Consider the following 24,121-nt stretch of genomic DNA (forward strand, 5'->3'; position numbering starts at 1 on the left):
TGGTTTAAGCATATGTTAATAAGTGTTAATTCTCTCTTATTGCTTGGTTTACAGATGTATATTTTATGGTATTCACTACCGACTGGACTTTCCACCAAGTATTCATATATTTAGAATAAAAATGGGAATCGCCAAAGTTACAACCCATTCTTATGGCTGTGGAGTAATGGGTACAAAATACAGGAGCCAGAACTGTCTGGTGGATAGGCTCCAAATGTGCTCATCTACATTATGTGAGAAACTACAAAAGTCCTAGTTAACCCAGGATAACTCTCTGCTATCTCATTAAGTTTGCCTCACAGACATTTGTATTTCCTATGGGTGAGTCTCCATCTTAAGACTTTAGAATATATGTAAAATATGAAGTGTCACTTTATATACTTACATATGAAGTAATGTCTAATCTCTAAAGAGGGTAAGGTCCTGCAACTAGAAAGAGCATCATACACATCACCCTGCTCAAAGAAAAGTCATAAAGCCATCAGGGTTTGACTTTTCGTTTAAATGCAGAAGTTTGCTCATAAGCAAATGAATCGCTACATGAAGATCTTACAAATACTCCTTTGAAGGAGATAACGGATGGTGTGGATGCTGTGCCTTTCCCAACAGACAGGACTTCCGCATCTCCATTATCACAAGGAGGATCGTTAGTCCTTTGGAATGTGGTGTGTCTGGCTTGAAGTGATTCTCATTATTTTAAAGAGAGAGCTGCAGAGAACGACTGTCTTCAGAAAGTTAGAAAATGAGCTCCCTTGAGAGGAAGATGAGGGAAAATTGGAGAAGCAGAAGAAGGTGTTCTGCAGAGGAAAGACTGCAGTTGCTCTAGAGATGGCATGTCCTGGAAAAGCTTATTCTCTAAAGCAATGTCCCTCAACGTTCGGCTTCCAACCCCATGGAAGGAGCAATGGCCCTTTCACTGGGGACTCCTAAAAACCATTAGAAAACACAGCTGTTTACATTATGATTCCTAACAGTAGCAAAATTACAATTATGGAAATAGCAGTGAAAATAATTTTATGGTGGAGGGCTCCATCGTGTGAGGAACTATATTAAAGGGTCACAGTATTAGGAAGGTTAAGAACCACTATTCTAAGGACTACAATTTCCTAAAATGATCAAGCCCATGCTGGGAAAGAAAGCTTTGTTTGATTTATTAGATTTTATATATATACATACATGTTTATGTATGTATGTATATATATATATATATATATATATATATATATATATATATATATATATATATATATTTAAATCTGGATGCATAAAAGACTATATAGCAAATTTGTTAAAATTTGTCTGTTTAACTTTTCTTAGTATATTCTTATTTCTTTAGAATGTTCCAAATGCCATTGCTTAAAAAGTTAAGAAGCATGGGTCTAGAGAGGTAGCTTAGTGCTGTAGGGATGCAAAGTTGTCACAATACCCAGAGTTGCTGTGTAGAACATAAATCAAATGTTTTGGCTTCCCATCACCTGAACATTGCTTAGGAAGTATTTAAGGTGTTGGATCTTGATGACCTTTTATTTTTTCCCTATGCTAGAATGTCAAGAGTTAGAACATTTGTGTGCTTTGGGCTTGGTGCCCAACACTGTACATGCATTAGAAGCTGTTTAGGCCAGAAGACACAGAATCACGCTTGGTTGACACGCTCCCTTAAATCACAAGTTTGTCTTCATTTTGGTGATGGAAGTACCTTGTTGTCAACCAGCTCTTATCACTTTAAAAGAATAGTTAGCACCTTATCAGGCCCACTCACCTAGAGAGGCAGCTGGATCAAAGACAGATGGCTTCCTTTGTGACATTGCGCTGGTCTATCTATTGTCCTGTGTGTCCACTTTCTAGATTTTATCTTATGGTCACCAGTTTCTTAGAGATCGGTGAAGAAATAGTTTACATTGCATGTATATTTTAAGAACTTGGGTTTATTCCATTATTTTGTTAATTTATATTTGGTTAATTAGGTTTAGTTCTAAGACTCAACAACCGTTTTATAAAAGCAGGATTATTACCTAATCCGAGCCTCCAAAGTAAAAGTCTTAGCAGCTGACATGGAAGGATATAATGACTGTGAATATGCCTCTCTTGTTTTGATAAATGAAATTGCTCATTTGAGTTTATTCAGAAATCGGAGGTATAATCACTATATGTCTGTGGGATTTCTAAATGTTTATTTATATTGAGAAATCAATTGCAGTAAGTTAATTTAAAAAATCACTCCCCCCCCCCCAAAAAAAAAGATTGTTTAATGACTTGGCAAATAACTTCCTTCAACTCTAGATACTAAATCCATTTGACCACACACATGTATGGAAGGAATCACCATCTGACATCCATTCTTCAGTATGGGTGGACATACACTCACTTACCTGTTCCCAGTGGGCACAGTCAGATTTCACCTGCAGCTTTCACCCACCACATAACTGTCTCACAGTTCTTCATACACTCTCATAGGCTATGGATTCTTAAATGCCATGTTTTTGAAGGATAGCATATATACAACTATCTGCATATATTAGAAACATTTTAAAATGTGGCATGAACATCTCCTATATAGGCATAATGAGATTTCCAAAGGCTGGCAAGTAAACTATGTTAAGACTACACAACAGAGCCAGGTCTTGTGCTGCTCTTAGACACATTACCACAATATATGGGATATATGGATATCCCAGAAATCCAAAGCACTAAAGCTTACTTTAAAATACAACAGTAGAGAAATATCAATTCCTGTACTTGATCTATACATTCAGTGTAATCATACTCAGAATCTTTGTAAGTATTTCTGTAGAAATTGGTGAGATGATTTTAAAGTTCAGATATTTTTTAAAGTCCCATTGACCTCAACATGGAAACAGAAGAAAAAGTGCTTAAGGGTCATGTCAGTTTATAAAAGATATATATCCTGCTTAGTTTTAGCTGTCAGCTTGACAAAGGCCAAAGCCATCTGTGGAAGTCTCAGTTGGGGTGTTTCCCAAATCAGAGTGCCCTGTGCCCATGTGTAAGAAAAAAAAACATCCTGATGGTTGACTGGCATGGAATGGTCCAACCTAATATAGCTGGTGCCATCCCAAGGCAGGGGGCGTGGCTGCTAAAGAAAGCTAGTTGAGCATAGCCCTGGTGGGGGGCAAAGCCAGTACGCAGCATTCTTCCACGTTTTCCTGCCTCTTCTGCAGCTTGAAGTCCCATTCTGATTCTGGTTGGTGGTCGACCTACAAGTGTTAGCTAAACAAGAGGTTTTTTTCTCCAAGTTGCTTTTTGTCTGGCTGCTTTAACGCATCAACAGAAAAGCAAACTAGACTAGTAAGTATCTGATACACCAGTACTTATTTAATCACTGGATTAACTATTATAGAGTGTTTCCTCTGTGTCCGATAAAACTATATAGCCAGTGCTAGGAAATGCATGCAGGCCTTCTAGGTCCCGGTCATATGGCCAGACAGAAACTCAGTATTTTCCATGTAGAGGAATGAATAAAAGAAGGGCTCTTCCAGCTCACTGCCATCCATGAGCATGCTCCTTAATGTCCTAATCTGAAAGAAGCCTCTGGCTGCCTCCTGCCCAATCAGGTCCAATGAAGATGTTTTTGTTGGGAAAAAATGTTAACAGGAACCAGGAAATATTGAAAAGAATAAACTTCATAAGCCAGAGCAGTTGTCAACACTAACAAGAATAATCTATAAAATATATAATAAAGAATTAAAGAGCAGGGAGAGGGACAGATAAATTGATTCTGAGCTTTGAATCCATTCAAACCCAGGTACATATATTTTCTACTATCTTCTACTGTGTGGTTTTGGTGGGCTGATTCACCGTTTTTAACCTTGTATAAAACAAGGCACATAATATCTAAATGAGATAATATGTGTAACATTGCCTGACACACAGAAGCACTTATGGAACAGCTATTACTAGAAGCATTATCTGCATAGTAATTTTTCCATGTCTAAGCTCTTGCCCATTAACCATGTAATTTTGTCTTCATGACTACTCTGTGGGGTAGAATTATTTCTATTCTGTATTTAAGGAAACTGAATCATAAAGAGGCTCAGACACCACTAGACTATCCAGAGAAGAATGTTGCTTACCCACATAGAGACAAGGAGAGGAACTGAAGTGAGAGTCCTATAACTCCTCATAAGCAGCAAGTTTTACAGAACTATTTTTATGTCAATATAGTCAATCCTGAGGAATTTATCCACTTTCAAATGTCATTGTTTTACATTCTGCTGAAAAGAGATGATATATATATATATATATATATATATATATATATATATATATATATATGCATACATGTATATATATATATAATGTGTGTGTGTTAGAGAGAGAGAGAGAGAGAGAGAGAGAGAGAGAGAGAGAGAGAGAGAGAAGATGTCATAGAATTATGATATCTAGATTACAAGGTACTGTTAATCACATATTTTAATTTAAAAATTGCCAAGAACTTTCCAAGAGAAAAAATATATTCTCATTAAGATAATTGGGAATAAATATGCAACAAAATAAAATAACAGTGGCCATAATACCCAAAGCTGTGAATAGAACATAAATGTTTTGACTTTCTATCACCTGAACATTGCTTAGAAAATAAAATACACACTGCTGAATTGCTAAATTCTGATCTGTTTTTTTGTTTGTTTGTTTGTTTGTTTGTCTATGCTGGGAAGAAATCTTATTAGGTCAGTACATTTACAGCAAGAACAAGATTGTCCCTCCTACTTTTGAAAATTAATAAATGATCAGGAACTGATGAAGACTAAATAGTGGTTAGCAGTCACATATGTGAGAAGTTGCTAGATCTGTGTTTTATAGTGATCACAACATGGAATCCAGGAGACCTTTGGAGCTTCTATAGAAATACTTGCAAAAATTTGGGAGTATAGCTCAGTGACAGAGAAATACCCCTGAGTGCTCACAGCTTTGGGTTCAATCCCCAGCCTCAGGAATAATGCAACAAAACACAATGGAGGACTACTTATGAGCATCACTTTTCCCTCTTCTCTGCAGACTGTTTGCCACTCAGCAGGGTTTTCTGAATATGGGGTGACGTTTGGAAATTCTATGGCATGCCACCACTTGGGTTTTTGTCACAGCCCAGACATAATCATTTTATTATTATCTCCTTGCTAAAATGTCTGACTGACCACAAGTTCTAGCACCTACATATAGATGGCTCCGGGAAATGTCATTTTTATACACTGGAACATTTAGAAAACAAGAATGGAAACCAGAGACTCCTGGCTCCATTATAAATAAATATTCTGCCATTCCTTGTTCTGCTGCAGTTTTTGATAGGGAAAGCAATAATAAACTTATCATAACCTTAGAGACAGTAAAATTAGGTGCACAATAAGCAGATATATGCCTGCTGTCCTGAGCTCACAGGTCAAATGCTTCTATGACAACAGTCCAAACTTCTAACTAGGAGAAACTGATGGTGTCAGTCCAATTCTTCAAATTGCTGACAGCACTTCCCACTCTCAGGTCTCACCGCAGAGACTGTCAGCTCTTCTGTCGCTTCAAAGGTATCAGCACCTTGTTTATGCCAAACATGAATGGAAGAACCAAGCTGCGAAAGTGGCTTTAGAAATGAGAAGCCTCTGATGACATCAAGTGCAAAGTTGTAGAGATTAAAGCCTCTGGAGTTCTTCAAGCATTAGATGCCTGGATGCATTTGTGCATCTCTGGGTATATAAAGCCCTCCTTGTAGCCATTTGCACTGACTTCTGGGCATTCTCTCCAGAGAAGGTGATAGAAGCATCTAGATGCTTCTGCTCCAGAATAATGTTGCAAGTTTTGAATCAAATGAACCTTAAAATTTGACTACACAAGTTCTCGTGTGGCTGCTCTCGAAGATGCATCCAATGGACTGCCAGCTGACAGAAATGTGTGAGAGTTCCTAAGTAATCAATACACTGAAGGATCTCACTAGAGTGCATACATGGAAATATACAAAAATAGACAAAGGGGAGGGATGGCTCAGTCAATAGAGTGCTTGGTTCACAAGTAAAAGATCCTGAGTTCCAGCCAGCACCCAGATCATTCAATTCTCAAGGAAAGGAAGGACAATCTTGTTCTTGTTGTAAAGGTTCTGACCCAATATTTTTCTTCTCCAGCACAAGGCGGGGAGCCAGAGGTGGTAGCCATCCACTTATGATCCAGTGTTGGGAACCTGGAGACAGGAAGATCCCTGGGACTTACTGGTCAGTCAGCTTAGTCAGATTGGAAAGCCTGGGGTTAAAAGAAAGACCTTTTCTCACTTAAAAGAGAAGAGGGTGAATACTGATAACCTTGCATAACGTGAATAACCTGAACCTGGTCTCTGGTTTCCACATGCATGCGTCCACACATATATGAGCACCCCACCCACTCCCAGAACACACGTATTTGTGTGCACGTGTTCACAAAAATACTGAAAGGACGTCCTGTCTTGCTGTCAACCTGTGTCTTCCATTATTTTTAGTAGACAGCAAGGAACAGAATGCTGGACCTTAGGCCGTGGCTACATGGACTGACTGAAGAAATTGCCAGGCTCTCTTCCAAAGCCATTGCACCCTTCATATCCCCAGTCAGCACTGAATGTCAGTTCATTGGCTCTGTATCCTAATTAGCATTGGGTGTGGCTAAGGCGTTGTAGATGTGGGCTACTCTTTGTTGTGTGTATTGCTAGCTCCCTGTTACTGTGTGCAATGAAGCAAATGCTACTTTGTGAGCTTATATCCTTTTAGGTTACAAGTCTCTTTAGCTGTTTTATCATATGTTTATTTTTGTTATTATTATTATCTTTGAACATTGGGCATTGAGCCCAAGACATTTTCCATGCTAAGAGAAGACCTGTGCTTTGAGCTCCTGCCTTGGTGCATGTGATCAGTTTTGTATTGTTGAGTTTTAAATGCACTTTATATATGTTGGATGACAGTGTTTTATCTCATGTGTCCCCTGAAAATATGTTACCCTAGTCTGTGGTTTCTTTTCTCATACCGTTGTCATTGACTTTGAAGAGAGATTTTTAATCTTAAAGTTTAATATATCAGTTGCTTATTTCATGAAGCATGACTTTGCCATTATATCTAAAATGTCATCTCTGCACCGACTTTCATTTTTTTTCTCTTGGACATTTTAGATTTTGCATCTAAAAGTTTGATCTGTCTTGGTGGGTATAAGGATTTAAGGGCTGATTCTAGATTTAGCTTTTACATTTTGATGTCCAGATGCTTCCGTATCTTTCTTTGAATACACTCTGCTTTCTCACAGTGGCATTACCCTTCTAGCGAAGACCAACTATCTTTACACAGGTCTATATCTGGACTATCTAGCTATTTGTATACATTTCTCATGAAGAGAATCAACAACAATAACAAAAATACTTCTTAAACGTTTAATTAGCTACACTCCAGAGTAGCAATTGAGAGCCAATGTTTCCACTGCAAGCAAGAAGCAGAGAGGACACACTGGGAATGGCATAAGAGTTTGAGACCTCAAAGCCCACCTCCAGTGACACATTTCCTCCAACAAGGCCACACCTCGTAAGCCTCTGCAAACAGCACCACCTACTTGGGACCAGGTACTCAAATATCAAAGCCTATGGGGGACTTTCTTGTTTAAGCCACCTTACCTCTCTCTTGAGCTGTTGGCTACCTACTGGTAGATTCTACAGTAGGAGGAAACATTTCCCGTAATTATATACCCACTACTGAGTCCAGCAAGCTCCCAAGGATTATTTCAAGTCCGCAGTCATACAGATTATTTTGGTTAAAGTCAATGAGCTATAAACCAAAACAAATCAAAAAGGCATGATGTAGGAGAGAAAATTTGAAAGAAGGAGGGAAGATTATAGAGATTATAGGGTACACAAATAATCACAAAGCATTATTTACATATATAAAATTGCCAAAGAACAAATTTAATTATTAAAAAGCTCTATCAATTTTCCTAACTAGCTGATCAATCAGATCAGCTAAGTTAATGGGGAGCTCTCCTGAAATAATTATTAAAGAATTTATCACAAATAAAAGTAAGAGTATGCCATAAATAAAACTTCACAAATTAATATAATAAGTAGAATGACAGACTGGATATATTTAGTATAAGACATAGTTGGAAATTCTGATTGTTCAATTATCTAATCATTTTAAATGCTCTGATGCTTAATATCTTAAACATCAACAAGGTGAAAACCAAGAGAGGCCTAAATAGATGTAGAAATACCATATTCATTACTTGGAAGACAGCACCAGTAAGATGTTGCAATTGGTTGAGTAAGGAAAGTCCCCGTTCCCTTTCCTACCCCCATTTCTCCTCAGAAAAGGTCAGATTTCCCATGGAGATCAGCCAGCTGAGGCAAATCAAGCTGCAATAAGACTAGGTGCATCTCTTTCTATTGAGGCTAGAGGAGGCAGCCTGCCCATTGTTATGAGTCCCACAAGAAGACCAAGCTACACAACTGTTAATGTATGTACAGAAGGATGAGGTCAGCCCGGTGTAGGCTTCTGATCCATTCAGTCACTGTGAGCTCCTATAGACGCAGGTTTGTTGATTCTGGGGGTTTCCTTGTTGAGTCTTACCTCTCCCTCTTCTCCACTGGGTGGAGAGAAGGAAGGGGAAACTGCGGTCTGAATATAATCAATTTTATTATATTTTAATTCATGAAACAATTTATTAATTTATTAAATATTATTTGCTGAAAATACACTAAGATAGTTTGTCTAAATTATTTAATTAATTGAAAATAGAAAAAAAAATGTCCCCAATAAGGTAATGTATTTGAACTGCCCAGTAGGTGGAGCTGTTTGGGGACATTATAGAAGTTTTAAGTCCTAACCTTGCTGGAATAAGTATGCCAGTGGGGTGGGCTTTTGAGAATTTATAGCCTTGCCTCCCTTACAGTTCACACTTTGATTCCTATATATGGATAAAGATAGAATCTCTCTGCTTCCTGTTTTTGCCACCATGCCTTCCCCTCCATTAAGAACAGCTACCCCTCTGGAGCTGTAAGTCAAAATAAATTCTTCCTTCTGTTGCTTTTGGCTATGGTATTTTTATGACAGTAATAGAAAAGTAACTAATGCAGGCATCTATTCTTTACAGACTGAGATTTAGCGACCATCTAATCTACTCTTGCAGTCATTCTGCAGATATCGACGAAGCCATACTAAAATTTACAGGGAAATATTAAAAAGAATAAAGTGGGAGAAGCAAGGACACTTATCTTAATGCTTCCTAAAAAGCTCACTTCAAAGACAACTTTGCATTTAAAAGGGGTAGACACACTAGGCACACAGATCAATACAACTAAGCAACAGACCAGAGGCACCTTTACACACACAGGTCCGTTCATACTTGCTGAAGGTGTCACTTAAGTGGCTGTGGAGATAATAGTACTTTCAACGAACAAGGATGAGACAATTGTTTATAGGGAATAAATAAACAAATGAACCTCAAATCCCACCTTCTGCAACACAACAGTTTAATTACAAATAGATTATAATCCTGCATGTGAAACTTGAAATTTTACCATTTCTAGAGGACACTGGAGAAAAATCAAAAAAGACAAAAAAAGATGAGCATTAGTCATATATTACAGTATTTATATGTTGTACTAATTTAACTTCATCAAAATTAAAAGTTCTGGCAATGGACAAGGCACTTAGAAGCAGCAAGGACAAGGTACTTTCTATAATATCATTTCCATATTTCTCTATAACTATCATCTAGCAATGCAAAAACTGTAAAACTATCAGTGGAAACATTGCTGATGAGAACTAAAGCCTTACAGTCTATTACCATACAGCCCAGAAATTCTCTACACACACACATACACACACATATACACACACACATACACATACACACAGATACACACACACACACACATATACACACATATATGCACACACACATACACATACATACACACACACAAGGGTGTGTGTGCACATATACATATTCATGGTTGACTAGTATAGAAGACATTAGGAGTCTGGTGATGATTGGATGGTTCTGTGGACTAACTGGAAAAGAAATCGAGGAAATGTATACATTCAAGAGAAAAGTTATGTTAATTACATCTCAATAATGTTAATAGACAAATGGCAATTAAAGTCATAAGAAGCAAACACTGTATATGCCACAGAGTGACAGAAAACAAAAGCTCAATGGTGGGCAGATATTGGTAAGAGAGTGAAGCAACTTGGATTCCTAACACTGAGTGGTCATGTAAACTATTGTAAAGTGAAACACACATATCTCAACATACCTATTCCTAAGCACTGTCAAAGAATGAATATATTAACAAATGGATGTCTAACTTCTACTTTCTGGTTATTAAATATTATAGTCCTATGTCTATCAAATTTCCTTCTCTCCTAATTCCTGTCCTAATTCAACATGTTTACTCCTCTCCCTCCATCAGTTTATGGCTTAAAAGCTGACTCCTCAAAGCCAGAATATGATGACCCTAACTCGGTCCTCATGGACATCTCCATAGCACCTGCTGTGTCACCAACATATGAATCATCACAACCAAAATGACTGCCACGATTTTTTTTTTTTTTTTTTTTTTTTGGAGAAACTCCAAAGAGGAAGTAGGTAGTTCCTTTGTCAGGGGATAAGTCTTGAGTACTTAATATATCTTCTTTTGAAAACAATGAGAAAATTTGAGGAATAGATGTCCTTTGCAAACAGGATGTATTATTTATACAGCATGATGTTTGACAATGAAATAAATGTAAAGTTAACATGTATTCCTCTTAGACATCTGAAATAATAATTCAACAACATCAGTAGCTGGGGTGGAGGAATGAGAGGTGGACTTACTGAGAAAGGAAGATGGTGAAAAAAAAATTCCAAGTACTCATTTGCTAGGCTGGTCCCAAGGATGGCTCAAACTTAGCAAGGAAGTTCTGATATTCTTTTGGACACCAAAATTTTTCACACACACACACACACACACACACACACACACACACACACACAAATGTCAGAGTAAGCAAAAAAGTCTATGTCTTTTCATGCTAAATTAATAATTTAGGCAGGTAGTCAATAAATGACAGTTAACGTAGACTTTTTGTGATCAGGCCAGTCCTTGTCAACTTGATGCAATCTAGAGTCATCAGTGAAGAAAGAACCTCAATAAAAAAAACAATTTCCTCAAGAAGATTGGTGTGTGGTCTGTCCCAACTGATGATTAATATGAGAGAGTTCAGCCGACTATACGCAGCACCATCACTAGACGTGTAATCCTACACTGAACAAGCTAGCTAAACATTAAAGAATTGTGTGTATGTGTGTGTGTGTGTATGCATGTTTCTGTGCAAATGTATATGCATTTGTGTATGTTTGTACAGATAAAATATAATATATATACATAAACATACATAGACATATGCCACAGGTAGATGCTGGGGGTCTTCTCTCATCTACCTCATTATTCTTTTAAGACAAAGTTCCACAGAACCTAGAACACACCAATCTTCCACATAAGGTATCCTGAAAAACCCAGGGCTTCTTCAGTCCCCACCTCCAGAGGCCTGGGATTCCAGGTATGTATAAATAAAACCACATCATTTTATGAAGTGCTTAGTGTTGGCTACTGAACCCATTTGTTTTTTTGTATGTCAGGCAAGCATTCTACCAACTGAGTTTTCTCCTCTGCTCTCTCAATTGTTAAAGCTGGTTTTCTCCCCAGTGGTTCTGAACCTTCCTATGCTGCAACTCTTCAATATAGTTCCTCATATTGTGATGACCCCAAACCATAAACTTTTTCTTTGCTTCTTAATAGCTGGAATTTTGCTACTGTCATGAATCATGAGGTCAATAATATTTATGTTTTCTGATGATCTTATGTGATGCCTATAAAGGAGTCATTAGAGTCCCAAAGGGTTTACTACCTACAGGTTGAAAACTGCTGTTTTATCTCATAACAGGGAAAACAAAAACCAACAATCCAATACATCTGGTTAACTGACTTCCTCTAACTACAAGATTGTTTGCATCACTCTGGCAGAATAAAGCTCATCTGCATTCAAACATCAAATGTAAAAACAGAACCAGTTGTTAAAAAGGGAGAGGGGATCCATACACATTAGTCCTGTGACAGAAGTGCACATGTAGGTATCCGTTTGGTGATTTTCTATTCTTTGCTTCCTTCCTTTCTTCCTTCCTTCTTTCCTTCCTTCCTTCCTTCCTTCCTTCATTCATTCATTCCTTCCTTTTTTTTTTTTAAAAAAAGTTACTATTTTACTTATATACCTCACATTACTTATTCACTTTACTGCCCCCTCCCAATCACCCCTCCTACAACCCTTCTTCCATCCCCTCCCCTATCCCCTAAAAATTGTGCAGTACCCCTGGGTATTCCCCCCTCCCCCACAGAACATCAAATCTCTGAGAAGCTAGAAATGTTCTCTCCGAAGGAGGCCAGACTAGGCAGCCCAGCTAGGACATATCCTCTAGACAGACAACAGCTTTTGGGATGGCCCTGCTCCAGTTGTTTGGGACCCACATGAAGACCAAGCTGCACATCCCTACATATGAGCAGGGAGTCCTGGTCCAACCCCTATATGCCCTTTGGCTGGTGGCTCAGTCTCTGTGAGCTCCAACTCTTCCATAAGAGTTCCCAAGCTGCATCCACTGTTTGGCTGTGAGTCCGGGTATCTAAGTCAGATGATGTTCTCAGAGAACAGCCTTACTAGGCTCCCGTCTGCAAGCATATCAGATTTCATTATTAGTGTCAGGTATTGCTGCTTGCATATGGGCTGGGTCTTTCTCAAGTTGGGCCAGTTATTGGTTAGCTGCTTATTCTATGATCTATCCCACATGCCTGCATTTCTTGTAGTCAGGATAAATTTTGGGTCAAAAGTTTTGTGGGTGGGCTGGTGTATCCCTATCACTCCAGTGTGGTTCCTGCCTTGCTATAGGAGTTGACCTCTTTAGGTTCCATAGCCCCGATTCTGTGAGTCAGAGCTAAGAACACTCCCATTGATTTGTGGGTGCCTCCCTTATCCCAGGCACCTGTCTCTTCCTGGAGATTCCCTCACCCCACCCCTGTCAGTTGCTGATTTCAATTCATTCTCAAGGCCATCTGGCTACCCCTCCTGTCCCTTCCCACACCAAATCTTGAGTTCCCTAGTTCCTTCTTCCACCCAGCTTCTGCCCTCTGTCTGCCTCTTATGACTATTTCTCCCCCTTCTGAGTGAGACTCAAGCTTTCTAACTTGGGCCTTCGTTCTTGTTTAGCTTCTTTGGGTCTGTCAAGTGTAGCATGGGTGTTCTGTATTTTGTGGCTCATATCCTCTCATGAGTATAAACCATGCATGTCATTTCAAGACTGGGTTACCTCACTCAGGATGCTAGTTCTATTGATTTACCTTCAAAATTCATGGTATCTTTGTTTTTAATAGCTGAATAGTATTTCAATGTGTAGATGTACCACATTTTCTTTATTAGTTCTTCAGTTAAGGTACATCTAGGTTGTTTCCAGTTTCTGGCTATTATGAGTAAAGCTGCTATAAACACAGTTGAGCAAGTATTTTGGGGAGATGGTTGAACATCTTTTGAGTATGCCCAGGAGTGGTATAGCCAGGTCTTGAGGTAGAACTGGTCCCAGTTTTCTGAGAACAGCAAAATGGATTTCCCAAGTGGCCGTGCAAGTTTGCACTCCCACCAGCAATGGAGGAGTGTTTCCCTTGCTCTAAATTCTCACCAGCATGGACTGTCACTTGAATTTTTGATATTAGCTATTATGACTAGTTTAAGATAGAATCTCAGAGTTGTTTAGATTTGTATTCCCCTGAGGACTAAGGACTATGTGATTTTCGATTGAAATCGTGGTGATTTGGTTTAAAGGAATTGATCAAGTCCATCTTGCATGAATCACAATGGCAACAAAAAAAAATTCTTTTTAGCTTCTAGGCCTGCAATTATTCATTGTTATCAGCAGGTTTAGTGGTTAGCTCCTGGCCAGGTATTATTATACAGAAATACTGGAAAGGTTTCAGTCTCAGAGCCTCACACACTAATTATTCCTGTGTCAAAACTCTGGGTCCACCATTTGATCAGTTTTTATGCATGCCAGCACTTAATTTGTTCATGTTTACAGGCATGGTTTCTTTCTTTATCTGTATTTGAGAGCAGGAGATTTGTTAGTGGTAGATGCAGGTTACTTTATTACACATAAGATTGTAGGAAACATTAAGTGGGAGGAAGAAATACAGCTTCTGTCTGCAGACCAATGACATCCACTGGTTATGGCACCTGGGACTTTAAGGCATCGTTCAACTGAATCTTACTAAGACCTTCATCTGAGGGGGGAGTATCTCTTTTATAAGACAAGAGATTTACAGTCACTTTCCAGGGGACATGTAAAAAGGACACAATGTCAGCCTACAGATCTCATATTTAACTGTGCTCCTCATCATCTCTTAAGTTTTCTCTATATGACCAATGGATATTTGATTCTTACTTATTTGTTAGTTTTTGCATAGACTGAATGCTATTTTTCTCATAGATTATGCACAAAAAAACACAAGCAAGACTTTATAATCTTCAGGGTTCAGAAGACTGTACAGTGACAGGTGGGCCTTGAAGGTAAAATGAGAAAGTAAGTGAATGAGTGAGTGAGTGAGTGAGTGAGTGAATGAAGGAAGTGAGTAAACACTCCTGCCTTCAATTGTTCACATGCTGCTCAAAGTTGTAGAGGTGTCTCAGCAACATTCCTCTTGCACAGGTATGACCACCTGTGTCCTGATCTTCAGAACCCATGTAAAAACCAATGGGACAACAAGCTTCTGCAACCCCAGTACTTGTGGGCAGAAAGGGAGACAGGTGAATCGCTGATGCTTAATGGTATTGGCCAGTTAGCATAACCAAGTCAACAAACTCCAGGTTCAGTAAGAGACCCTGTCTCCCAAAACCTATGTGAAGATGGATCCAAGAGAGATGACGATGACCACCCACTGCCTCATGTATTCATATGCTTGGTCCACAGTTCGATTGGTAGAGCTGTGGTGTGGAAAGGTCATGAAACTCAACCCTGCTGAAGGAAGTGTGTTACCTGAGATGTGCTTTGGGAGTCACTATCCTCACTCTGCTTCCAATAGTTCTACTCTTTGCACTTCGTGTTTAAGAAGTGATCTCCCTTGCTTCTAGCTCTGGTTGTTTCTGCTGCCTTGGGTCTTGTCATTATGGACTCTCTTCCTGGAACTGTAAGCCAAAATAAATTTCCCTTCCTTGAGTTGTCTCCTTCAAGGTGTTTTATTACAGCAGCAGAAAAGTAACTAAGGACAAGTGACAGAAACCGATGACCTATACCCACATGCACATATACACACATGCATACACACAAACACACACACATACACATGCACACATACATACACACATACAAATAAATATACATACATATCTTCATATATACATACATATACACATACATACACACATATATGCACACATATATACCTACATACATACATACACACACACACACACATAGTCCACAAAATCATTGTCAAATACATAGCCACTGAGCAGTTAAAACGTGGCTATTCCCAATTAAGAGTTAAAAGTTTAAATTACATCTCAGGTTTATATGAGCATAAAAATGATAAAATATTTAATTAATGACTTTTATACAATTAATGGTTGACATGATAATATTGTGAGCATATTGCATTAAGTGAAATATATGAAAACTAGTTTAATCTGTCTCTTTTTATTTCCACATTGTGTAAGTGTAACTACTAAAATTTTAAAAGCATAATTGCTTTCTATTTCTGATGGCCAGCATGTATCTAGAGCCATTAAATCCTGGGCTACTTGCTTTTCTGTTCCAACTTCCTTATTAAAATGAGTGTTATTCATTCTCTTTTGAGTTATCATAATGAGTTAGGTTTTAAATGTAGAGTTTTTTATGCAAATTTATGCTTGTGAGGTTAGGATCAGGCATTAACAGTTAGAAATGTTAGGTCCAGATAGAAAATATCCCATCTCCAAAGAGAGCAGGGTTTGTTTGTATATGTTTCCTTCTGAGAAGCTCTTGCTTTGCATCAAGGCTATCTCATAATCCAATGTTGCAAGATGAGGTCAAGCCTCTTTGCCCTGACAACCAGACTGGGGGCTGTCCATCATCTCTCCTGACTTCACCCTGTGCTCCTGCAGACACTTCTGTCCAGCTCTCCTGTCTACTGCATTCTGTAACCGGAGGACAGCAAGCATGGCTGCATTCCTGCTGTTATCCCCCGTGTGGGATTGTGATTTTCCAGAGCACATCCTTGCCCAGTGTTCAGGATCCAAGCTGACTGCTATTATAACCTGCTGAATCCCTCAGCTCTTCTCAGCCCCATGGTCTTTTCTCCCTCCTGGAAATTCCAAAACACAAATATTCCATCTCAGCGTTATTCTGGAAAGTATCTGGTTTTCTACCCTAGGATACTTGGCACCACTGGTACAAAGAGAACAAGAGAAAAATAGAATGGGGGAAAACTCCTTTTCAAATGAAGAAAATGCTCTGTGAGTCCTGATCGGGCTTCTGAGCATCATGTTTGGCCATGAGTGGACTCCTAATCCACGGATCGGCAGCCCGACCTTTGTGCTGCGTTCCTTCTCACCAAACGCATGTCTGGCTCAGCTACCACATCCTTTACCCACCAAAAACAGGAGACTTTCCAAGACATCCTCCTTGAACAGTTGTTGGTTTGTGTAAAAGCATAAGCATTGGGTTTATTTTTATTTTTTTATTTTTTTGTATTTTGGGTCTTTACCAGGGAGAGGAGGAGGAAGAATGAGATGGGCCTCTAAAAGCTGTGTTTATTTATAATCGAACAGATCCTTATTTGATAACAGATGATCAATTACAGTGAAGTGTGAAGCTTGCACAGCATTCTGTCAGGAAGCAAAGGCGGGGGGGGGTAGGGGGGCTGACAGCAATCAGCTCTTCTTGCAAGCAGCAGGAGCCCCTCTCAATCCTGCTCTCTTGGCACTGGGGCTCTGCTAAATCGGGCTCCCCGTTTTTGCGAGTGGGAACAATCAGCCATGTAGGTAGTAGGGAAGTATTATAATTAAATGTCCACCCACTTTTTCCCCTTTTGATGAAAGGCTCCCGTGAAACATACTAAAATAGGGTACATGAAGATAGATGGACTTTTTTTTTTTTTTTTTTTTTTTTGATGAGTCAAAGTACTGAGGGATGTGGCATTTCACAGAAAGGAGCTACACTGATTCTCAGAAGATTCTCCATCCTATATCATTAACGGAAACATAGTTAATGGTAATTAATATGGTGAAACCCAAGGGATAATGGCCAGGCCATCACCATTTTAATTAGCGTCAGAGGTAAGGCTCAGCATGAACAAGCCTGCCAAGAACAACTTATAATATGGCTAAGATGTTGGTTGAGTGTGGGGGTGCATGCTGTAGGCCCAGCAATGGTGGGGGAAGAGGCCAAAGGACAAGGCTGGCCTGGGTTACAAAGCATCTTTTAGGCCAGCCAGGGCTACATAATAAGTCCCTGTCTCAAAACAAAAGAAATGAAAATAAATTACATAACAGCAATCATAATGAGCAATGCATTTACTCACAGTAATGACAGTCTTTTGAAAGCCATTAAATCTCCAGATGAAAGACAGACAGGAATTTTTTTTTCCTTGAGATAGGCAAGCGCTTTAAGATGTTACTTATCACTGAAAACAATTCCTCGACAGGTGGTTTGTGTCTGCTCTTGATAATGGATGACACAGGCATTCACTGACACTTCAGTAAGGGATCCTTTAAAAAATACTCACGGGACCTGTGGAAGAGTTGGCTCAGCATATAACTAAGCAAATGAGACAGGAAGTGTAGAAAAACACACCATGGTGTTTATTTTGTATTGACCAACTACTGAGCACCAACCAGGCCTGCATGCTGTGGTTAACATTCTCAGTGAGACTCCACTGGAGAAAATTAAATTTGCCTTTGCAGATAATTCTTGTTTAGCGGTGGGAACCAATATTGTCTGTTTTTTTTTTTTTTTTTTTAATTCAAAACCTAGGACCCCATGAATGCTTCCTTTTATGTTTTGTTTTCTGTTCCTTTTCTCTTTTTTTCTGCCTTCCTTCCTTCCTTCCTTCCTTCCTTCCTTTTTTTTAAAGTTACAGGTTAGCCATTATTCACAAAGTTTCTTTAACAACACAAAGTTTTTTCTTAGACAATCTGATAGGAATTCTTTAAAAATGGGCTTGCTTCTCCCATTTAGGTCTGATTTGAACTAGACCAGTGATTTTAGATTTCTCTGACAAATATAGTTGAGGTCTCAAATCTTAGATATGCTGAAAATAGCTTTTTCTCCGAGTCATTTGGAATGTAAGGCTCCCTGCCCTACTATGTCAAATGGCCCAGCCTGGGAATAAGATGGGGGTGTGCATGTCAGCACGAGTGTGGGGAGGGAGATGGAAGAAGACTGATGAGCTATCTGTATAAGGAAAACTCAATCCAACCAATGTATTCAACCTCTCCTATTTCTTGGGACTCTCTTGATGCCCCGTGTCCCTCTTTTGCTTTCATTATGTGGCCATTTTCAAATCAAAGGTTTGCCTGGGAAATAAAAGTAGAAGTGCTTCAGAAAGAAAATGGACCAACAGTTATATTAAAGAGCAAACAAACAACAACAACAAAAAAAAAAAACCTTTAGTTTTTGTATTTCTTTAGGAACCTACAAATCTGTCAATTGACAAAAATAATAAATCAATAGGAGATATTGTAAACATTATATTCCCTAAACTCCATCTAGAGATAAAGCAAATGGAAGGGACCAAGGGTGTACACCTTTTTAAATTAAATTTTTAATTACAAATTATATGATAACAGAAAAGGGAGGAGTCTAAACTCAGGTTCCTTGGGAAAGTGGACAATGGTTTCCCAGAAGGCACAGGTTATTACCGGAGTATCTCAGAGCCAAGTGTAGGATATTACAAATTATTGGTCAAGGAGACCTCAGAGTCTCAAACTACACAGTGGGCAGCAGTTACTGTAGAAACTCATAACTAGTTAAAACACCGAGTCTAGAGTCTACTTGACTGACTGTGGGTGCTTAGGTCAAGGCTCAGTGGGGAGGAAGGGCTGGAAAGATGGTGGGAGCCTGAGGATTGGGGAGGGAGCATGGAGAGGGAGGATGGGAGAGGGGAGATGGGGGAGGGGAGGGAAGGGGAGGGAACGGAGAGTGGAGGAGGGAAGATGGATGAGGGGAAATGGGAGAGGGAGGAGGGGGAGGGAGGATGGGAGAGGGAGGAGGGGGAGGGAGGATGGGGGAGGGAGTGTGAGGGAGGATGGGAGAACAGCACTGTGACATGCTGTCTCCCCAACAGGACATGGCTTGTGCACTCACAAGCTCATTACCTCTGTGGTTATGTAACAAGTCATATACAAGATCAAGTCAGCAAGACTAAACAACATCCCAGAAGGCAGGAGGTTGGAGGTGATTAAGGTAGGAGGGAGACATGTTAGGAGGCGTTCAGGGCAAGTAGAAGGGGGGAGTTGGGTTGCATTTGATCAAGATATAAGGTATAAATGTATAGAATTGTCAAAGAATTAATAAACAAAATTCCTAAAATAAAATTTTAAAAAGGTAGAGCAGATGAAGTTGTCCTTGGAGGCATGCAGTAGATGAAAGACTTGTGCTTGGCTGTTCCTTCAACTGAGCCCAGAGTCACCCTGTCCCCCACAGTTCTGTCTTGCTGTGCCTCTACTTTCTGGGCCTGAGCATTAAGAGAAAGACAGCTTTTGTTCCCTGTTCCTTGTTTGCCCTGACTAAGGCAGGACAGAAATGACAGGGGAAGCTAAGGAGTCATGAGGGAGGAAGAGGCCACCACTCCTTCAGATTGGTTGAGGTCTCCAATGGCTAAAAGTCAAGAACTTCAACATAGCTGATTTCCCCTTTCTGAGAGAAAAATCTCGAAAATCAAATTATAAGCCTTGTTATGACAAAAATATATGTGTTAGCTGTGGAGAGGGCTCAATGGATGAAAGCCTTAATTGCCAGTATAAAGACCTGAGTTCAGAGGCCCAGTACTCCCCATAAAGGCAGCCTAATCTTAGCCCTCCTCTGCCAGGATGGGAGACAGAGGTGCTATTGTCCTTGAATAGAAAGATAACTTGCTATATACCTCATCTACCTCTGCAAATCCCTTTACTCAGCACCATTTTCTTACATGTAAATCTGTTAATACTTCATGAACCACTTTATAATGTCATTTACTAAAGAAAAACTTTGTAGAAGAAAATAAGTCAAGCTGGGCACTGTTGTGCATGACATTCACACCAGCAGTCCTGAGGCAGAGGCAGGGGGATCGGCATGAATTCAAGGTCAGCCTGGTCTACAAAGGGAGTTCCAGGATGGCAAGAGCTACATGTAAGACATCGCCTCAACGAAGCAAGACAGAACAACACAAACGTGCCTGATCGGTGAGATGGTTCAAGATTAGTGCTGCTGGCTGCTACGTCTTTAGAGCTCAGTTCTATCTCTGAGGCCTGGTAGAAGAGAACTGATGTTGGTAAGTTGTTTTCTGACCTGCACATGCATGCCTTGGCAGGAGCATGTCTACAAAGATATCCCCTCCACCACTATACATGCATGCAAACACACACACACACACACACACACACACACACACACACACACACACACAAAACTGTCCCAAAAATAAAAATACTCAAATATTTTGATTTACTCTTTTAAACTTAGACACGGATTGATTCCATCTTTTCAACAATGAAACTTCAAAAGTCATACACACACACACACACACACACACACACAATTGTCTCATAGGTTTTCATAAGACACTTACACAGCTCTCTCTCCTAAGAAGCCAGAATTTGCCTCTATGGCATGTGGTATACTGCCGTCTGTGCTTTTTTTCTTAACAAACACCACTTAGGCTTTCTACTGACTCACCATAAATTCTGTGCTATAAATCAAGCTCTCAAGTTCAGGTGAGTAGAAATCTCTAGAAAGATCTCCCAGAGCTATGTGACCAATGATGATGCTGTTGTGACCCTCTTAGAACCTACAACCTATTCTGCAAGAAGTCCAAGGCACATGGAGAGGCTATATTTTATCTCTTTCAACAAGGCAAACCTCTCTATTGATAGCTAACATACAGGGGCATGGCCACAGCCCATCTTCTGGGTTCAAGTGGGATGAATATTTGGTCACCTCTATCCCAGCTATGAGAGAGAGAGAAAAGATTCCTAGGGAATCCTAGATAACAACTGCCCACCTCTGTGCCAGTTAAAGATGATGGAGGGATTGTATGAATAGTTGCTTTAAGCTAATAAGTTTAGGAATTATTCTGCATGGTAAAAACTCCCTGAAACTAAAATTGACTTAGCCCACAATGTCCCCATTTATGTTGGGGTCTGAAGGAAGTGCAGGTGCTACTATAACCCTCCGTAATCCCTTTCTTCTGTGTTAAGGGGATATTCGGATTTAAATAAAATCCATTCTCAGTCTCCCAATAGCTCATAATTCCAAAAGTGTGTATTCTTTAATGTTCATGTGAAATGGGGAATTCTCAAAATCCTTGAGCATTTTAAAACAAATGTCTTAGAGCTCTTCCTGCACAATAGTAATCTATCATTGGGTTCAAATACTGAGGTGATATTCATGGACATCCCTAAAGGCAGTAGTACCTTAGCAATATGGCAAGAAAGGAAGTATTTCTTAGTGTATTTGCAGAAACTCCAGGTTAAAGTAAAAATAACTTTTAAATTGTGAAATTATTCAGAAATCTTAAAAGCTTCAAAAGGAACTGTCGGTAGAGTTTTCAATGATGTTTTTTGTTGGGGGGGGGGGTGGGTGACCTGGAAAAGCAGGGGCTATTAAAGAATGTGGGAAGGAAAAGAACCATCATTCCAGAGTCCTGATGGAGTCTCTCCCCCATTAACAGTCAAGAATTTTAGTACAATTAACTGGAGGCTGCCAGCACAGACAACCTCCCTTTGCTCTGAAGATACTTCAAGTAATAATATAAAAATATCTATGAAAGTACACTTCCTCCCTAAGGATGCATGCCATTTGAATATGGCCATGCTCCCTTACAAACTGAGATCGTACCAGAAATCTCACAGACAGGACTATAACCTTCCTTTACAGGCAAGGCACTTCTGAAATCTCTTGTACAGCCTTTGGGACCCTAAAATCTGCAGTCCTAAGCAAGGCCCCTCTGGATCCACTCCATGGTCTTCTCTGAGTCCTTTAGTCACTCTTTGAGATAAGACTCCAAAATTATTTACATGACTACTATAAAAAGACACAAGAGGAAATTCTCTTTTGAGGCACCAACACCCACATGGAAATTACTATTATTCTTTTAAACAACAACACCAAACTATTCCCTCTCCCCCATTATTTGGTATGACTTCCACATCGAAGCCCTTTTGTAGACAGATGTTTTGCAACTGTCAAGGACTAAGCTTAATTAGGCAGCATTTGTAAACCCTGCCCCCCACCAATAAATACTGGAGGAAGGTGCATGTGAAGGATAAAAACCTGTCTCAACAGCAGACCACTGACTCTCTTCTCTTAAAGCTACAGACCTGACTTCAGCCCTGACACTAATTAGGATGTATGGGTTTGTTTTCAATAAATGCTCATTGGAATCATAACAATTGGGCTGTCTTACTGAGTTCTTGAAACATTCATAGACAACTTCTAAGCCAGAGATGGAGCAGCTTGGGAAAAGACATGGCCTTAGCCGTGCAATCAGTGTTCATGCATTCATTTATTTATTTATTTATTTATTTATTTATTTATTTATTTTGTTTTCGGATCTGGAGTCAAGCAGGAGCGTTTATGATAAAAATGCTAGCTACTTTGGAATTTCGTACCATATATTTACATTAAAGGTGTTAAAAAAAAAAAAAAAAAAAAAAAAAAAACCCAGTGCTACTATGATTCTAATTTGAGTTGTGATTATTTCTCTCCCATTTTTATGAGCAGTTTGGGCAATAAACACACTTCACGGCAGAGGTCATGACTAAGAAGAGGTGGCCATCAAATGATTAATCACCAGTATGGGATGGGCACAGAGAATCCTAATAGACAGTAACTACAGTCATTGGTACGGATGACTGAGCATGCTCCATCCACCTCTCATCCCGGCACTCGGGAGGCAGGTAGATCTTTGTGGGTAGAGGAGCAGCTTCCTCTACAGAATACATTCTAGACCAGCCAAGGCGACAGTGAGATTCAGTTTTCAGAAAACAAAAGAAATATTGGTATGAACCAATTCTGAATAGCAGCCCAGAATCAGCTCTGGTAAAACACACAGCCCACTCCTGGTCACTGGTTATTGTGAACACCCTTGCCTGAAGAGATTCTTCCATTTGGGGCCTTACACACCAACTCCTTCTTAGTCACCAACTGGTTATTGGCCTTGTGGGTAATGTTGTCTTAAATGTTTCCATTCACTGAGCTGTGTTTTGATGCTCATGATTCAAAAGGTTCTACCCGCTGAGTCTTGAGAATCTCCTACCTACAGCCCTTATGGCCCTTCATAACGCGGTTACCAATCTGCCGTCCCTCTCCTAGGATTATAGGGTCGTGATCACGCCTGGAGCTGCTTAACGGCAGTAATTATGATTTACCATCTCCCCTTCCCCTAGTCTACTATTCCTTCTTAGTTTTCCATGGAACTCTCAAAACCCGCCCCATCTACTGTCTTGTTCTTTACTTTGTAGCACACAATGTGTCCTAGAAAGCAGAAGAAAAAGACCCATAAAACTCAGCAAATAAAACACATGGCAGGGAGTATTCAATACATTAAAGCTAGAATGGTAAGAAAATATTTATCAGGATAGAGCCATGTATCCGGCTTGTTCTTTTGTATAGTGCCACTAAAAATGGATATTTAAAGTCGAAACAACTGCGAGCACAATTTCATAGGTCTTTGTAAAATAAACTGCTTCTGTTTAAGCCACTGAAGGGTAGTTTGTGCCATTTGACTCATAAGCGTCCATATTACCTACGCTCAATTCTGCGGCACTTGCAATGTGTTGGCAATCTTTTTATATACAACAAGAATTCAGCTGTAAGGGAAGAAAGGAAGCCTGCTTCTCTGGATGTGAAGTAGATGTGGCTC

At 39.6% G+C, this 24,121-nt stretch overlaps 1 protein-coding gene across 2 annotated transcripts in view; it reads right to left on the reverse strand.

Annotated features, from left to right (window-relative positions):
* CTNNA3 (catenin alpha 3) overlaps positions 1-24,121 on the reverse strand; it is a gene marked incomplete at both ends in the record, with an annotated part of 1,359,521 nt that overhangs the window by 669,452 nt on the left and 665,948 nt on the right. The window lies entirely within an intron of this gene.

Source organism: Micromys minutus, assembly GCF_963924665.1.
Source record: "Micromys minutus genome assembly, chromosome: 25".
Lineage (NCBI taxonomy): Eukaryota > Metazoa > Chordata > Mammalia > Rodentia > Muridae > Micromys > Micromys minutus.